A 20435-nucleotide genomic window follows, 5' to 3' on the forward strand; every position below is an offset into this window, starting at 1 on the left:
ATGTGTCATTACAAGTGCCCAGCCAATGTGAGTGATTCCTTCGGAGTGAACACGGGTGAATCTGACTGCAGTAGATGTGAAAGATATGAATAAAAATTATGTTTATTCAGTCAGCGCACATACCTGTATTTACATCCTGTTTTCGGTCGAAGTCCATAGTAGTCGATTGTCGAGTTCTCCACTGTTGCTTAGCTACCTATGATCACGCACGTGAACTAGACAATCGACTACTTTGGACTTCGACCGAAAACAGGAAATAAATACAGGTATAAGCGCTGGCTGAATTAACTTCATTTTTATTCATATCTTTCACATCTACTGCAGTCAGATTCACCGTGTTCACTCCGAAGGAATCACTCACATTGGCTGTGCACTTGTAATGACACATCAAGGATGTTAAGAGGCTAAAAGCAGCTTTAAAACTTGCCCCATTGAAGTCAACAGGGTGCAAATTTTAAAAAGAGTATAACACGGTGTAGGCAACACCGATTTTTGTCGTTGTTCTCTGTACTGACAGCACTCCAAATGTACAAAAAAATGAGCTCAATGTTAAAATTGACCGGAGTTCTCCTTTAACTCTAAAAACCAGTATAGATTAACACAAGCCATTTAAATGTGTCATTTAAGAGCGCGCATTTAAGGTGCTTCGCAATAAAAGATGCCAATAAAAACACCAAGAAACATGTAGACGGAACCATAACGTGACATTGTTATATTCACATTTAGCCCTGAGCTACTTTCAATTGTTTCAAAAATGTCCGGACTGATAAGATTTCAGTGGAATGAGAGTATGAGGCAAAGCATAAAGCTTTTCAGAACAGATAATCAGATTTACCGCTCGTATGTTTTTTACGCCACCCAAGATTGCATCTCTAATTCAGCATGATAGGCTACAAAAAAAAATCTGGAATATCTTCTTCAATATCTTAGAAAATGAGAGGAAATAACTTGCAATCTGATACCCAGAGGACGGAAACAAAGAAGAAGAAAAAAGAAAGATGAGATATTATCTTTAATTTTAATTATCCTGAATATTGCATTGCTTTTTCCGAATGAAGCTCGTTCACAGTTCACGGCAATGAAAGGATATGCAAGAAAGGTGTGAGGAGGAGTGGAGTGTGTTGGCTGAGGGACTTGAGTGTGTGTGTGTCTGAAGCTCGGCCTGCACAGTATGACTAGCACAGACTGTCACCTCCAGCGGAGCATTCTTACCTCTGACAGCTGTATGCCGACACCATCCACCATAACGCCCACTGAGAGAGTGCAGAACGATGGCGGAAAAGAGAGAAGAGCACAAACAGACTAAAATGAGTGGGGAGAGAGGACAGGATTTTTTTTTTTTTTTCGTTAATTTTTTTTGCATATTGAGTATTATTGAGTATATAATTAAGTATTAATGCATATAACTAAAGCATTAATATATAGTTTAAGCTTGTAAGAAAGAAATGTTTAAACAATATTTATTGCATATATGTAATATTTATACAAAATATTAACACACAAATACAGTAAAATCAGCAAAATTGTGAAATATTTTTACAATTTAAAATAGTTGTTTTCTATGCGAATATATTTTAAAGTGTAATTTATTCCTGTGCTCAAAACTGAATTTTCAGCATCATTACTCCAGTCTTCAGTGTCACATGATCCTTCAGAAATCATTCTAATGTTGATTTGATACTCAGTTATTATCAATGTTGGAAACAGTTGTGCTGCTTAATATTTTTTTGGAAACTGTGATACTTTTTTCAGGATTCATTGATGAATAAAACATTTAAAAGAACAGCGTTTATTCAAAATATAAATCATTTCTAACAATATAAATCTTTACTGCACTTTTTATCAATTTAACACATCCTTGTTGAATGAAAGTGTTAATTTCTTTCATAAAAAGAAAGAAAACTGACCCCAAACTTTTGAACTGTAGTGTATATTGTTAAAAAAAATGTCTATTTTGAATAAATGTAATTTATTTGAATACATTTTTTCTTAACTTTTTATTCGTCAAAGAATACTGAAAATCACAGGTTATAAAAAAATATTAAGCAGCACAACTGTTATATATATATATATATATATATATATATATATATATATATATATATATATATATATATATATACATTCATATATATATATATATATATATATACAGTAGTTATATAGTAGTTACTGAGTTATATATATAATACTTGTATTTATTTATTTAAATATTAAAAATTCTCTTTGCCTCTGAGGAAACAACTGAAAATCAGGCTTATCGAGATGGTCCTCAATGCAGAGCATAAAATCCGGGGGGAGGAGTTGGATAAAATCCAACTCCTCCCACCTTACATACCTAAACCTACCAGTCTCCACCCCCTGATCCCTAAACCCACCCCTAAACCTACCCATCTCCACCCCTAAACCTACCAATCTCCACCCCTTATATAAGATCCGACTCCTCCCCTCGGATCTTGTGTACTGCATTGAGGTGCTACTGGGCTTATCGCTGGATTCATTGGTATATTTTTCCTATTTCTCAGATGCTGCTATTATAGTGCATCGTTAAGTAGGACAAATACTGCTGTGTGAAAAAGATCAGAAACTTCACATAAAAGTTTAGCAAGTGGACGCCTTGATTTCAGGGGCATCACACGGGGAATAGAACAAGACGGCAATCTGTGTGGAGGTATTGCATTTGTCGGGCCACGTAAATTCCTCTGTGTGATGAATAGAACTGAGAAATTAAGGTTGCATTCAGGCAACAAACAATGCTGTAGATTTTGCCTCATGAGACGTTAGAAGAAGTCAGAGGCCATCTTAAATACCATGTATTTTAAGAATAAACATCAATTTCACGTTAGATGCCACAGGAAGACGTTGCGATTCAGTTGCTGTTTTTGGAAATGGGGGAAATGAGTAATTGGAACTGGCGTGTTGCCTCCTTGCGAGATCAAACAAAGAATTTGGGAATCAAAAGTCACCTGAGGCACCAGTGTGTGTTCTGATAAAGACCGCCCCATCCTCGTCTTTCTCCTTCAAACAGTAATTACAAACACCCTTCTGCTGGATTCGCCTGGATATGCGAGTGGTTGAAGGAACTCCATGCCTGTTTAATGTGATAAGATTATTTAATCAGTTCAATTATATATTCATATTAGGTGATTAATCATGCATTAGTATTCGCCCACAAGTACTTTCATTTTGCATGAATTGCCCACTGTGTGAAAAAAAAGTATTTTCTACTGTACCACATCTACCATAAATAAACATGAGTACTTTATGCCTCAAATCATTACGCAAACCGTAAACAATTATTTAAAGATCTCCAGCTCTGTATCTTCACTCGTCCTTCCCAGAATGCACTGCAAAGTGATTTATTAAACTGAAAGATAAGGGTCCAACAGAGCACATGGCGCTAAAAAAACTGGCAAAAATTAAATATGAAAAAGTCTAAATTAAGAATTTGGCTCCAGCTGAGGCTAATGTTCAGCGTCTGTACCCCCAGAGCCAAGCTGCAGTCAGTCTCCCTCCTGATGGTTGGCGGCTTCTGTACAACATGTTCCCAATGAGCCTTAAAAATTCGCTCTGCAGAGAGACTCAGGAACATATTGCCATTGAGAAACAGCTGTGGTGGGACTGTTTTACTGCCAGAATGCTTATAACTTGCACTGACCCCAAAAAGTATTTGGACACTTAGGCCTAAGTCACACTCAAAAATGTACGAAGGTCATAGCATCAAAAACAAATATTGCACAAGCTTTTTTCAACTGGTTTCAAAATGGTTTTTTGAAGTCAGTTCTCAGTCAGACATATTTTGCTAAATGTTATTTATATATATTAGGGCTGCAAAATATATCGAAATTATCAAAATTGCAAATGTATTAATCGAGATATGCATATCGCAACGGCTTGCAATAACTGGGGTCTTGAACAAAAGACAAAGAGAAAATCACTCACTGCTCTTGGCTGAATAACTTTTGTAGCTTTAATAATAATCAGTATATATATTTAATTCATACAGTGAAAAAGCAGTGTTTTATTTTGTACATGTGATTATTCAGTTTCTGTTGTTAAATAAACCTAATGTAGGATAACCTGAACCCCTAAACCCCGTGGTTTAAGGCCTGTTCACACCGGGACGAATTTCGCGCGCGATATTCGCCGACGTTTAACGCCTCGTGACTAAACAAAGGGTGCCAATGTGAGTGTGTACACCGGCGCGAAAAACGGCACGCGTAAAAGCGTAATTTTTTAAAAACGCCTCGGGTTCGTTTTTTTGGTTTGACTCGCCACGTCAAAAACTATCCGACCAATGAGATTGGCGCTTTTGTTCACGTGTCTGGAGCTTCTGAAGTTACAGTAAAACACAACTTGGGGGCGCTCAAACACAAAACAGTCTTGCCGAGCACACATACGTAACGGCGAAGAAGATATACACCAAGTAGCGTCGTCTACACTGCCGGGAAGAAATAAGACGAGGAAGATGCAAGGCAAGATGATTGTAGAGCTGCTGGTCTCGTTGGTGTCGGAACATAAAGAACTATATGACAAACGCAACAGCGACTACAAAAATCTTGATAAAAGAGAACTGTTATGGAGTGGTTTCTGTTTTACATTAAGCGCCATCTAATGTCAGGGAATGAATTTGCATGTTCACTCGGCTCATCGTCAGCGAAAATCGCTTGGGTGTGAACAAAAAAAACGCGTTGAAAAACGCTGGCGAATAACGCGCGCCGATATTCGTCCCGGTGTGTAGGGCCCTTTACACTGATGTTAAAGTAACACTTCTTATAATACAGTAAAACCCTGCTGTTCACTTTCAGAAGTTGTAGGGATGTTTTCTTGTCACAAAAAGAATGTGAAACATGTATGCATGTTATTTCATTTTAAATATATTTTAAAGATAATTTAAGTTTATTTTACACACTTTAAGCATTATCGTATCGCATTATTTAATGAGTTATTATCGCATATCACATTTTTCTTCAATATCATGCAGCCCTAATATATATTTATGTATATATGTATGTGTGTATATATATATATATATACATATCTACATATCAGTAGCCATGTTGCACTAAACCTGTATGATTTTCTTCTGTGAAAGACAAAATGATGGAAGCTTTCAAGATTAAAAAATTATGCAAAAGCACCAGAAAAGTATCAGTAGCCCATATGATGGAATTATTTAGTGCATATAGTCTGAAGTCATCAACTGATATGATGATGTCTGTTAACCGCTGTGATTAGATCATTGAGTCAGTGGCTGCGTCTGAAATCGCATACTCTCTTATAGGTACTAATTTTGAATAAGTAATTACTTTGCAGCCGCTATGAATGTGTGTAAAATGAATTAAGGTGTTAATGAAAGTACTACATTTGCTATGTTGTCATTATCATGTGGCTTCACTGTCATTCACAATTCCTCTTCCGTGGCCTCATGGGATAGTAAAGTGTCCATCATGTGCACATTTCAGAATCTCTGTAGGTGATTAGATGAGTAGGTGAATTTGGACATACTTCTTTTGTCACATACTGTTTTTCGTCTACTGTATCGTAGGGAAGTGTGTGTTTTCGGATGTAGCCACTGAGTTAAATTTGAGCGAGCTGAATCAGTTTGATTGATGTATGAATCATTCAGACCAGTTTTGTTCAGACAAGAAAGATTTAGACTCATCACTACTTCTCCCATGAAAGCACCAAGGACAGTCAGGAATATTTAGTAACATTTGTTCCTTTTGCAAACTTTAAGCTTCAACGGTTCAATTATCAATCAATGTAATTGTATGGGGGAAAAACAACCTGTGCATCACAATTATTATTTTTGTTCCACAGAATAAAGTTACAGAGGCTTGGAATGACATGACGGTGAGTAAAATGATTTATAATTAATCATTTTAAATAATTAATGAACTATTCTAAATAGTTTTTTGGGTCAATGCATATAAAACCCTATCGGTAAGTCTTATTACACTGCTGTTAAAGTTTCATTTCACGTTAGTCCTCTATTGGAGTTTAGTGCGGTGGAGAGCCCGGAGCTGCGGTGTTTGTCGAGGAGGGTTAAGGGGAAAGACGACTTCTAATTACATTTAGCCTCATTAGTCGGACCCTCTGACTCTGCCTCGCCATCAAGTTAATGTATGTGGCCCTTCAGGATTGGGAAGGGAAAATGGATTTGCACTGCATTAGTTGATGAAATGTATAAATTACATTATGAACCACAATGTGATCTTAATGTCACTCATTCAGCCAGAAGGAGGGCTTTTACAGCAGACTCCGCCCACGGCCGTGGTCAAGAGACTGTCCTTCTCACTGGACAAGAATGATAACTAAAGATTTTTAGTTTGAACTGAAACTTACATACATACATACTTTGTGTAACTTTTGGCCCTATAACAGTTAAAAAACAAAATTGCATGCATTTTGTGGAAGAACATTGCTTGGTGACTTGCTCTGTGTGACTGTGCAGATGAATATGGCTATCCTACTGCTCATAAAATATTCACTACTAGGCCCTGATTACACCTAACGCGTTTTTCAGGTTCGAAAACGTGAGGCACACAGCACTGCCAACTGGCCCCGATCACACAGAACTGGCAGTGCGCTGCGTTTTTTTTTTTGTTGTTGTTGTTGCTAAGCAACCACCGAGTCAGCTGTCCTGTCAGTCTAATCACAAGTGCTCTAAAAAACAAACGCGATGACGTTGGGCGCTTTTTCCGCTCGAAGTTGCTTTTTTTTTCAACTGTAAGAACACAAGGCACAGCAGGCGGTAAAACGCGTGGCGCCTGGGGCGCATAAACAGCGCGCAGAACGCTCACTGCCATAGGAAAACAATTGAAAATAGGTGCCTCTCACTGCAAAAAACAAGTTAGGTGTGATCGGGGCCTTAAAGGGATACTCCACTTTTTTTGGAAATAGGCTCATTTTACAACTCCCCCAGAGTTAAACAGTTGAGTTTTACCGTTTTCTAATCCATTCAGCCGAGTTTCTGATATTTAGAAGAATATCAGTAACCAGACAGTTTCTGGTCTCATTGACTTCCATAGTATATATTTTTTCCTACTATGGAAGTCAATGAGAATAAATATCAGAATAAGGCTCGATCCCAATTCACCCCTTGGCCCTACCCCTCCCCCTCCGTTTTGCGCGTTCCCGTGAAGGGGTAGGGCTGTCTCGATTCTCTTTTGGTTGGAGGGGTAGGGGTAAGGGGAAGGGCCAAATAGCCCTTGAAACGAAGATTTTTCGGGACCACACTTCAAACGAAGGGCTATGAGAAATGTACCTGCATACACCAGCTACAGAGGCAACATGACTGCCAATAATAATTTTCTTTATGTCACATTCAATCTAGTGTTTACGGTCATGTTCTTCAAAGAAACGGTTGCAAAAAAATCGTTAAAGTTCGTTAACAATATGACGCGTGTAAAAAGCAAAAGTTTGAAGCGAAGTGGACGCGCGAATGAGGCGAATTCGCGTCCGCCGCGATAAACGCCTATTCGCGCCGCAAGACCTCCAGACGCGCGTCAACGCGTCTTAACATTGAAATCACTCGCGCCAGACGTTCTATTCGCGTTTGGTGTGAACGCAGCATTAGGCGTCGAAGATATAGTCTTCTCCGTTGTTTTCTGCAAACTTCAGAAGAAAAATGCAAAAAAATAGCTGTAACTCACGCAAGACTACAGCTGACGACGGCATCTTGGAAGTTTGTGATAAACATTGGCGCATCTCCTGTGACGTAGGCGCTAGCAACGATGTATAATGACATGAAACGGTGTAGTAGTGGTGTCCCATTTCTTAGGGGAATATTTTCACCCCTACGCCTTGAAACTCTGTTTCAAGGGGCAAGGGTAAGGGGTAGGCGAAGGGTTAGGGGTAGGCAAAGGGGTATAAAATAGAATTGTGATTGAGCCTTAATATCAATAGTCTAAATATCAGAAACTCGGCTGAATGGATTCGAAAACGGTAAAACTCAACTGTTTAACTCTGGGGGAGTTGTAAAATGAGCCTATTTCCAAAAAAAGTGGAGCATCCCTTTAAGAGATATAACCAGATTAGATCTCAAAAGGAGAAGTATCTCAAGCTGACTAGCTGAAGACGTTACCATAGCTATACCCATTAAAAGACACAGTACTTCCTTGAAAATAAATTCCAGCACAGCGCTGAAAAAGCCATAATGAAATGAGCCTTCACAATGTAACGCTTCACAATAAACTCTGATAGAGAGCTACAAATGGAAATTTATCTGTTCAGTAATATGCCTGACTCAACTGTCGAGTAAAAAAAACGTCATCTCTGCATCGCTTTTACAGCATTTCAAATCCCTTAGTTCTCGCCATTTCTGAAAAGCCAAGTCAATGTTGGTTCTTGTTTTATTACGAGCTCTGTCGCGCTCTCTTTTTTCCAGCAGAGTCTCCTCTGATCTGCTTTTTTTTTTAAACGGGTGATTCTGCGGAGGTTTGAGGTTTAGCTGCGTTTTGACAACTAACCTATGCCACTCCCACACCATCCACAAAGTAGCCGGAGCAACTGTTCTCTATTTACGGATATGACGAGATACACACAGGTGGGTGAGGCATGTACACAATTCCCCACAAAAACCATCCTGACAGGTCTAAAATTAAAATATGTTAATAAAAATAAAAAAGTTACATACATTCAATGATATAATACTACAATATTTATATATAATTAAATATATTTTGATAATTATAATAATATCTGATAATTTGATGTGTACATAAATCATATTAAACTAAATATATAATTAGTCATAAAAGTTCAATATACTGTATATTAAAAAGTGCCCAATATACAGAAGATTTCTTGTTTAAATAAATGCTGTTCTTTTATACTTTCTATTCATCAAAGTATCCTGAAAAATGGTTACAAAAAAAATATTTTCGACATTGATAATAACAATAAATGTTTCTTGATCATCAAATCAGCATATTCGAATGATTTCTGAAGGATCATGTGACACTGAAGACTGGAGTAATGATGCTGAAAATTCAGCTTTGCATCACAGGAATAAATTACATTTTAAAATATATGCAAATAGAAAACAATTATTTTAAATTGTAATAATATTTCACAATATTTTAATGTTATTATTACTGCATATTAATCAAATAAATTCAACTTTGGTGTGTTTTCAAAAAAAAGTTAAAAAAGCTCTACCAATCCCAAAACTTTTGAATGGTACTGTATAAATTTGAACTTAAAATTGAATACAACACCAGAAAGGAGACAGGCAGACAGATTATATAACACATTTTCTTTGAGCAACCCATAAATTATAGTAAAGTCATACAGTCATAGACATAGTCATTAATGATGGATTGTCAATGACGGCAAATTTGGAGTGTTTTGACAAGAAAGGCATGGAAAACAACTATTTAAAGATCTTTCAAACCATCAAGACCACTCTGGCTTCATGTTATGGAGTCAAAACCCACTCAGAGACAGAGAGCATTCAACCCACACAGGTCTGCAAATCGCAGGACCTACATGTCATTGGTGACAGTGTCAAGGTGAAAACCAGGGGTATAAATGAGGAAAAACATTCATCTTGCTCTCTCTCCACCCCTTTGACTTTTTCAAGATGTCTTTGGCTTGTTTACATGATTCAAGTCAATATGAGATTTCTCAGTGAAGAGATGTCTGGCCTTTTAAGTGATGCATTTAACTTTGGATTTTTAACTGTTTGCATTTTAGTCCATCTGTACTTTAATACAGATACACAAATATCCAACCCACTTAAATTAAAGGGGTGGTATAATGCTCTTTTCACAAGATGTAAAATAAGTATCTGATGTCACCAGTGTGTGTATGTGAAGTTTCAGCTCAAAATACCCCACAGATATTGAGGATGAGCAAAAACACACCGTTTTTGTGTCTGTTCCTTTAAATACAAATGAGCTGCTGCTCGTGGCACAGAGGGCGGAGCTTCAACAGCTTGTGTCCTTTTACCTCACACAGACATGCATTGAAAATTTCAAAAACTTTTAGCCTTTAATGTTCAAACCGGAGACAGAAAGATGGAGAGACTCAAGAAGAAGAGAAAACGTAGACAACATTTCTGAATGGTTAGTTGATCATTTTATGTTATCTTCTAGTCATTGATTAGCATATTCTGTCATGATAATCTATAAATCGCGGGGGCGGGGTTTATGTAAATTTTAGGGTTCATGATGTCACTAACCCGGGAGGAATGTCATGGTTTATGTAAATTTTAGGGTTCATGATGTCACTAACCCGGGAGGAATGTCATGTAGTCCCAACCAGTCGTTTGTTGTAGTCCTTTAAAAGTAATTTCTTTAAAAGAAAGTATCTCCCTTTGCTTTGAACTTTGAGCGTCGTAACTTTGCAGATGTTGTTTATGATCAAACAGCAACATTACACACTAACTAAAGTTAGAAAAGTGAAATCATAATCAACCACCCCTTTAAAATAATCAAATGTATTTAATAAAAAAAATGTGTGGTATCATCAGTTTATGATAAACCACCATTAACTTTAATTTGAAATTTGGAAATTTGAAAGCTATAGTGTAGCATAGACTAGACCATTTTAAAGGATGGATGCATGAGACTGCCACTATTTGTAACCAAATGCACTCTTAAATAAATATGCCATTTGTGATTCGTATTTGAGATTACAAAAATAATAATAGAAAACCCTCCCAAAACAATGACAACAAAATTGTATATTGTTCTCACCCGAGCTCAGCAGAGCACATATGAGGATGAAGACGTTGACATGCATCACGTAATTGGCTGATGGTCTGGGAAAATTAAGGTTTAGACGAAGACGCCGCAACTGCACACGGTGAAACGCCCGCCGACCCGCAAACACATCACAATTCCAGCAAACAAGCACAAGCCATCTCAGAGAATGACAGATTACCAAAAACACACACTGCTGACAGGCAAATACCGTAAACTCACTCACATGATGAATAGCGTACACGGTATCAGATTATTGCAATGAGTAATTTAATCAGCTATCGAGTCAAAACAACCCACCTCCAGTTACAGTATTTACACACAGAAGGTGAAAATGAAAAGAACATGCTTGATTTCTAGAAATAAAATTAATTTGGGGTTCACTATTTCCCCTTTTTCATTGCAATTTCTCTCAGTAAGACCAAATACAGGTTTTAAAGGCAGTCAACAAATGCAGTCTTACCTGACTGTGACATTTTGTGGTCAAATAGTTTTATAAGAGCAATGACCACTGACCCAACTGACCCAGACAACAAATTTTCTAGTTGTTCAAATTACGTCTCGCAGACCCAGACTTTTGAAATAGAGAACAGCATTTATTCCAATTAGCAGCTTATTTGTATGTTATTCAGTAGGTGACATTTGGGTTCTGAAATATACAAGAATAGACACACACACACACACACACACACACACACACACACACACACACACACACACAAAATAATTATAATGTCATACCAGTCTCTATACACTTTTTCCATTTTCTATTTCCAGTCGTCTTTTCCAAAATTAGCCTAATAATAAAGACATTACTTTTCCTTTTTTACTCTTCTTCCCTTAAAGGGATAGTTCACCCCGTTTGGTCGACATTCTTCAAAACATCTTCTTTCGTGTTTAGCAGAAGAAAGAAATTCATACCGGTTTGAGGGTGAAATAAATGATGACAGAAATTTCATTTGGGGTGAACCATCCCTTTAAAACTGACTTTAGCAGTGTAATTTATTTTATATTCCAAACCCTTTGAGATTGTGCTGAACCGAATGCTCTCTCAGCATGGGCACCCTCAGTGTCAGATAGCCTTTCGTCATTGTTGTTACACTGCGGTTAAGTGAAAAGAGCTGCGACGCTCCAAAATTACAGCTCTGTCCCTCTCACTCGCTTTCTCTTTCAACGCGGCAACATTCACCGCTTTTTCTAACAGCGGGAAATGCGAGCATCTTTTGTTGAAGGCCTTTGTCTTTTCAGAGCATGTTATCAGCATACGACACTTTTCAGACACCACAAAATAGGTATTTAATGGGAGTCCTGTCCAAAGACAAGACCTAGGACAATACATTTGAAATTGTGTGCTGAAATTCATTCGAGAGCATTTTTCATGAAAACAAGGGAGATATTTTGTTTACAAAGACTTATTCAAAATAGGAGTTAATAGTTAAATGGATCACTTAAATTAGTGACATTCATCATTTTGTCATCTTGTGTGTCCCTTTTAATGTAATGTAAAGGAATAGTTGACAGAAAATTCAGAATCTGCCATTATCATTATCTACCTCATGTCATTCCAAATCAGTAGCCTATGACTTTTTCTTGACAAGAAAAAAAAAAAAAAATAGATCAACAGACCAAAAAATATAAACTGTCAGATATCATTTGTAGGGATTTGCCAATACAGATTAGCTAATAATTTTACTATATAAACTATAACTGGCTGATATGCCATTTTATCTAAATTAATGAAAAATAAATAAAATGTTTAATAATTAAAATGCTACAAGTGAATTTATGCATCACAACTTCCTAATGTACATTATAAAAAATGCATATTCATTTTGAGATTTGCTAAATATTGCTTTTAAACGTTTTTTAAAGATTAACTTTAAGTGAGCATTAAATAAAGGCAAAGGTAATCTAAATTTAAAAAATAGAGTAAATTACCATATCCAATAAAACCCCGAAAAAATTACAAATCTGTAAAATATTTCAATACACTACCATTTAAAAGTTTGGGGGGGGGGGGGGGGGGGGTTATGTGAAAATTTCATTTATTTACAAAAGACACATTAAATAGCAATCAAAAGTGACACTTAAGACTTAGATTGTTGCAACAATAAAACAAATCAAATAAATGCTGTTCTTTTGAACTTTCTATTCATCATAGAATCCTGGAAAAAATTATGAAGCAGCATAACTGTTATCAACATTGATAATAAAAAAAATTGCTTCTTGAGCACCAAATCAGCTTATTAAAATGATTTCTGAAGGATCATGTGACACAGAAGATTCACTTTTGCCTTGATAAGAATAAATTACATTTTAAAATATATTCAAATAGAAAACAGTTCCTCTGAATTGTAATAACATTTCACAATATTACTGTTTTACTGTATTTGTGATCAATTAGCCTAAATGCAGCGTTGAGGAGCAAGAGACTTCTTCCAAAGACATGTTTAAAAAATCTAACCGAACCCAAACTTTTGAACATAGTGGCTGGCAAATATGACACCAAACCCCATTGTTTGCTTGAAAGAAATTAAAATTTTAGAGATTTGAGAGTTGCATGCGTGGTTTTAACATTCTGACAAAGCTCTTCTTTTGTATATGTTCCACAGCAACAATTTACATTTTTGGTCGAACTGTTTCTTTAAACAAGTCGTGTTGTACTAGTCACATCACCACTGAGCTGCTACATCTAGTAAATGCAAAACAGTGACTCATTCCAATTTCACAGCGAAGTGCCACCGCACACGGCGAAAGGACATTCTCATTCTCTCGAGGATGGTGCAAATGTAGGAAAAAAAAAAAAAAAAGTTTCATTTATCAACGAAAGCAATCGGGCCAAGTACAGTCACACTCGTGGGTTGGATGCTATTGTTGGTGTTTACATCTTAAAAACAAAAGAACAAGTCACCTCTCATATTTCATTTCTTTTGAACCGCTCCATTTCGCAGCACTCATAACAAAAAAAGTCAAACACAAATCCGCAGGAAGCTTATAAAGAAAACTTGCCTGCTTTGATCCATTTTAGGAAGCAAGATGTCACCTTAGTACCATCTTCACCCCTAAGCATTTATCAAAACTTTATCGAAATGTCAAATGGGCTTCAGAGATTTAAGAAAAACAAATATAGCCCTTTCAGAAAGCAGATTCTTGTTCCCGATGCTGTATTTAAGCCACGTTCTGAAACAAAACAGCATCGGTGGCCTAGTTATATCGCTTTGCATTCAGCCCTCAGCTCAAAATTCAATGGTTTCGGGTCTCTGCGGGATAACGTCTCTATGTTAGCTTTAAATGAAAAAAAAAAAAAGAAGATGTATGCCATAAGTCCCGTGGAGGAAAGTAGGAAGTGTTTGATAAGGTTGTGCCTTTTTAAAACTATCTCTCGCTTCACTGTCAATAGTGCGGCTGTCTTTAAAAATTGAATGATAAATCCTGGCTTCTTAAAAATGATGATCCCCTCACGACAGCTTTGAAAATAAAACACATTATTCAGTATTCTTCCTATTACAATATTAGGCAAACTTTCCCCTGTCACGGGTCCGGCCAGCAGGGTTGCGTTCAGAATCAATACATCTTCTTTGTACTCATTGTCTTGAAGTGCTGGATGAGTGACAGATGTTATCCTCGGATGCCAAGCACAGAGGTCTCTCAAGCAAGCCATACAATCGGAACAGCTGCCAGAAGCCCTTTCCATCCCGTTCTAAACAGAGCAAAGGCTGTTGGAAAGGAAGTTTGGCAATAACAACCGGGCCGCCACAACGTCCTTCGGTTTCAAAAGCAGCCGCTCCGAGTACTCTGCCATTAGCGGCTGACAGGATAAATGCACAGAAATGCTGCTGTGCATTCGCTTTGTGTCTCACAGTAGCAGAAAGAAAACAAAAAGAGTGAAGTGTTTTATAGCCTACCTACATTTAAGCCATATTACAGGCATCATGCGCTTTATATTGACATGTGGACATGTTTCAGGCCCATTTAGACCCAGGTGAAGTGCTTTTTTAGCAATGACACTGACATACAGTATATGACATGCAACAACGTTCAGTGGGAAGAACTGAAATTTTCATTTTTGTTTATATGTTTTCATGACAGTTCACCAAAGACAAATCACTAGATTTGTTAAAGATTTGGGCTAGTGACTGACATGTCACAAGTAAAAAGAAAATAATAATTATTACTAAATTTAGTTTCACTCTAAAAGCCCTTTACAAATGGTCACTGAAGAAACATTTACATTGGCAAACAAAGATGGACGTGCTATGGATTCATTAACATAAACAGAATTTAAACATAGACCGAATATGGGCTACAAAAAGCATCTCTAAAATGCTTTTAAAATGGTAGAACACAGAAGTCTTAAAATTGCCTTTCAAAAAAGTAGCCATTGATCATTGATAATACCAGTAATTGGGTCATTCTACAGAAACGTCCACTTTTGGTATGGCAAGATGTCTTAAAATTGATTTCTTTTTCTAACATTTAAACTTACACCACATTATTAGATTACCCTTTGACTTTATGAATACGCATAAATGACAGCTTAATGATTTTTTATATTTTTTGTACATTTATTTAAAGACCGCACGTACCATTTTTTTGTCACTGGTGTTACCTTACTCCTTTGGCAATATTAAAGGTTTTTATGAAATATTATTTCACATTTTTTTTCCAGCACATGTAGACAGAGTTAGCGAAAAATAATAATAATGCAACAAATAAGGAGATTATGTTTTATTTATTTTAATCAGGTTTGTTAAAAGTGTGCTTGAATGAGGTTAGTTCATCTGCGCTACCATCTATTTGCTATAACAATGAAAATATTTGAAAACCAGTTAAAATCAAGTAATGATGCAATCCTTTAAATCTTAACTTTTGAGTGTAGCAGAATTAAATGGATGTAACATTATTACTATGTCACATGTGACATTGCATTAATGTGACAGAAAAAAAGACAGTAACACCAGTGACACAATAAAGTTTATCTATAAATGGAAGTCACTGGTGTTACTGGTGTTACTGGTGTTACCCATAAGAAAGGTGACACCAGTGACAGTAACAACAGTGACAATTTTCATGAAAAAATTATTTTACAAAATGGCTGCTGCAAGGTAACAAACCACATGTTGTCAATCATGGTATACTAACTAAATTAAGTAGTTTAATCCATTTGTATTCTAGTTTTTTTTTTACAATTAGCCTACCTAACAGTAAAGTAGGTCATACCAGTGACTTCAACTAAAAGCTTCATATGAAATCATGAGATAAATGAGAAGATTTCTGATAATTGAAAAGAGACAGTGGATTTACCATGGGCTTTTCTTCATAGATATTCAGGAAATTGGAAGAAGGAAGTCAAGTGATGTCATCAGTGTGATTTTTATTTCAAAATAAGAGATTTTTGTTTAACGGTAACACCAGTGACACAACTCCAGGGGACCACTACTTTCATTATAAATTTTATAATATTTATTCTGCATTTTTTTTTTATATATATATCATTTACATAATATATTTGATAGTTATGTATACATTATTGTATTTTAAATGGTGTAAAAATCTGTTATTGACCCCGAAATAAAGCATTTTCCCTCTATACATGACTGTGGGGACGGGCACTTCTGTGGTGCTTGAAATTCTATATAATTAATAAAAATCAAATATTGCCACATTGATGGCTCAAGAAGGTGTAATTGTTCAAATAACATATTGTTTTATTTTAAAATGTAAAGAAATTGTAACCCTAACGTGTTTTTTAAGTGTAATATTTCTGTAAAGGCTAGGGACAGAAAAATGGACATTTTCATAGAATGACCCAATTATATCAATAGCAACTTATCAGACATTGTGGTGAATAATTACTAGTCATTTTTGCACGGCATGTATAAAAAAATTATAATAATAAAATAAAAAATAAAACCATGCAGTGCTTAAGAACTTTTGGTAATTTGCGTACTAATTTGATAGAGTTTTTGGCGAAAAATGTCTTTACCTGCAAGTAGTGTAGAGTCGTTGTTGAGTAGCTGCGCGAGCGGGTGTTGTTGAAATGAAAGATCTTCTACATCCCTGTCAAACTTATTTTCAGGTTTTGTTTCAAATGATTGTCGATTAACATTCACTTAATACAGCGATCCTTTTCTCCCTTCCGTTTTGAAGTAAGTTTTACTGTTTTATTGGTAGAGAAACACTGCTTCAAACGATTCAGTGCGTGACTGAGTTGATAAAATGACTCAGATTAGCGAGCCGATTCAGACAGTCTTAGCCATTTTGGTTTCAACTGAAAGGAATCGACTCAGAAGATTTATTCACTCACGAATCGTCCACCGCTAGTTCAGATTCCAAACAACTGACTGGGAAAAAACGAACACGCCACTTTACTGTCGAAATATAGTGAGTGAGGTGAAAATCTTTCGATACCTCGTCAGGCAAGGATTTATCAGTAAAATTGTGGCACGAGCCACATTTTATTCGACACATTTTAAAATTGGTGCGTTAAATCGCCGCCCGCCAGGAGATGGCGCTCTATGGAAGTCTCTATTTGGGAAGTAACCAAAGATGACACAAGGGGTGGTTTCTTTCAAACATTGTAACATTAAAGAATTTCTTTTCATCTTTAATTGTACTAATATAAGACACTTTAGATTCAAGTGTCAGATAAACTACAATTATATTTGAGTATGCATGTAATCTGAGCAGCCTTTAGAAGCTATAACTTCAATAAAAGATCACATTCCATGTCAAGGCATGAAAGCTAAGACTTTTGACAAAAGTATTACATATAACCTGAACAAAGTCACTCAGTTATTGCTCTAGGCGAGGATGAAAGCATGCAGGGGTTTTAGGCCAAAATGGGAGAGAGGAAAGTTTCTTAAAGAACAAAGTGTACTACAAAGTGGCCTCACATAAGGAAAAGTATAGGAAAATGTTAAATTAAAATGTCCATATATTCCATCACACTTCTTTGGGTGTTATTTCAAGATTAAGGGCAGAATCTCAAGGAGATGTACGATGCCATTTCCTGACTCTGTTCCTCAGTGCGCCGTGATATTACGGAAAACAAATAGGCTTGGAGAGCAGAAAGGAGGGGAGGGGTGCCGCTTTGTTCGTGCGTATGTGTGAAGAACGCATCCCTTCCTCTCCCATGAAGGTTGCAGAGCAACAAGATTAAAGGATTGTCAGTCAGCACTCCTAAATGCGAGAGTCTTCCTCCTGAAACAAGAGAGGGGAGAGATTGCAAAGGGCGGATGGAGAGAGGTGTGAGAGAGAAGTGCAGCGAGTGGAGATATTGTGGAGGAGATAGAGGAGTAATTTGGGTGAGATGGACGGAATGATGATATGTGAATAAAGGGGTGACGGACACTAAAGAGACGGCGAGAGCGAAGGATGGGGGAGAGAAATCGCAATTGTGCAGCATTTGACACCTCTGCAGAAAACACCTTGCCAGCCTGTCAATCACAGGGGCTCTGTTGATTGATTTTCTCCTGTTCTCAATCAGGTTCTTAAGAGGGTCCTTCTTCTTCTCTTTCTTTGTTTGCCTGACAGCTTTTCTTCCCCATCTCTTTACCACTCAGGCCCTCGCCCAATCCAAAATATCACCTTATCCTTTGGCACGTATCAATCAGAGCCATAAATTGGATACTTGGTTGAAAAAAACATGGTTAACTTAAATATATATATATATATATATATATATATATATATATATATATATATATATATAAAACAAAATTATATATCTTTAAATTGTCTTTATGTTAGAACTTTTCACATCGAATATTGATACACTGTAAAAAAAATTATATGATCAATAAGTTTTAACAACATATGTTTTTACATTCCTTTAACTCATCAATATAAGTTAAGCAATTTTTAACTTTTTTATAAGTTATATATTCTCGTGTTTTTAAATCAGTTTAAAGTAATTTAAGTTGAAATGACAAGCATACAAGTTGATTGTACTTAAAAACTTGAGGCAGCAACTTTTTACAGTGGGAAATAATTGTGATGAATGCATTATTATTATGCAATTCATTAAATCATCATTCATTACAACATTTTTGTACAATGATGCCACTTAAAGTAAACTAGGTGTGTGTTTTTTTAATACAGTTGTTAGAGCTACACTTGATATAAAGTGATCCCTTTAACTGTGGTAGATTTAGTTCAAGTTAATTTTATTTATAAAGCACATTTAAAAACAGCCACAAGACTGACCAGAGTGCTGTACAAAAACCCTTAAAATCCAAATATAAGCACTTAAAGGCAGAGTACTGACACAAATCCACAATAAAAAACACCAGTTAGTAATCCAGGGAGAACAGATACGTTTTTAAAAGAGACTTTTAAAAGGTGGCAATCTAATCTCTAAAGGCAGGTTATTCCATAGCCGTGGCCCAATTAATAATGAATAATTCAATTATTATGCAATTAATTAAATCAAAATTCTCGACAATGATGTAACAAGCCGGTAAGCTAGGTGATTTTTTTTCACACAGTTGTTATGTAGAGCTACACACAACATAAAGTGATTCTTTAACTGTGGTAGATTTAGTTAGCTAATTTTATTTATAAAGCACATTTAAATTTAAAGTAATGCTTATGCCAATTAATATAGTTCAATAGCCTGTTTATGGGTGACAAGCAACATAACAATTTAAGACTATATGAAGTAATTATATATATATATATGAAAATGTCATTCAAAATGTGCTATAAATAATAAAAACTATTAAGGCAAATACAGTAAGACAAAAGAACAAAAAAAAAAATGGGGATTGAGAAACATTGGTAACCTTTTCATCTTTGGCTTAAAGGTTAATAAGCAGCACACAAAACCAAAAACTTCCCTTCTGCCTCATTTACAGAAAAGACAGGACACCTGCAGGTGTGTGTAACTTCTTTCTCTCTCACACACACACACACACTCACACGCACACACACACACACACACACACACACGTTGTGTTTTAGTGTTTTATTGGGACTTTCCTGTCATGATTCTGCCTTCTAGTCTTTGATTTTCCCTGGTCTTGAGGCAGGATCATGACAGACCCATGTTTTATGTTCACACACATGGCCTTTTGCTGGGCCATGTGCTTGTGTTGTCTCGTTCCTCGCCCCGCCCCCTTGTTATCCTCTTTAGTCATCATTGCTTTACCCTTGTCACCTGTTTCCCTCATTAGTTTCTCCCTATTTAATCCCCTTGTGTTTGCGGTCCTGTGCCGGTTCATTGTGTGAAACAATCTGTGAGTAACCTGTTGAAAGTCTTGTCTAGAAAGAAGAGTTTGATCCTGTCTTAGCTGTTAGTTTATTGTCTAGTTTTTTGTCTGAGTCTTAGTCTAGTCTTGTCAGTCTAAAATAGTCTATTTTGTCTTGTTTTGCCCCCTCGTGGGTTTTGTTTTCTGTTTTTGTCATTAATAAACCTTGTGTGAAGTATTTACTGTCTGCGATTGGGTTCATCTCCGCATCACCATAACACTTCCATAGACATCATTATTTTTATACTGTACAAACTATATATTTTATCCCCTACCCCAAACCTATACCCGTCACAGAAAACGTTTGGCATTTTACAGTTTCAAAAAAACATCACTTAGTATGATTTATAAGCTGTTTTTCTTATGGGGACCAAAAATGTTGGATATTGCCATCTAACGTATAGGGTTTACCTGAAACACACACACACATTATCAATACAAAGCCATTAATCAATTTCCCTGTTTTGTCCGT

General features: G+C 36.3%; 1 long non-coding RNA gene across 1 annotated transcript; it reads right to left on the bottom strand.

Annotated features, from left to right (window-relative positions):
* Positions 1-1212: 1212 nt before the first annotated feature.
* LOC307151022 lies at positions 1213-16917 on the bottom strand. Its single transcript, XR_013819805.1, has 3 exons — positions 16699-16917; positions 2967-3091; positions 1213-1253 (listed from the first exon to the last, which is right to left on the bottom strand). It is a non-coding gene; the product is annotated as an uncharacterized lncRNA (long non-coding RNA).
* Between the last annotated feature and the right edge of the window lie 3518 nt (positions 16918-20435).

This window comes from Squalius cephalus (assembly GCF_949319135.1).
Source record: "Squalius cephalus genome assembly, chromosome: 23".
NCBI classification, from domain to species: domain Eukaryota; kingdom Metazoa; phylum Chordata; class Actinopteri; order Cypriniformes; family Leuciscidae; genus Squalius; species Squalius cephalus.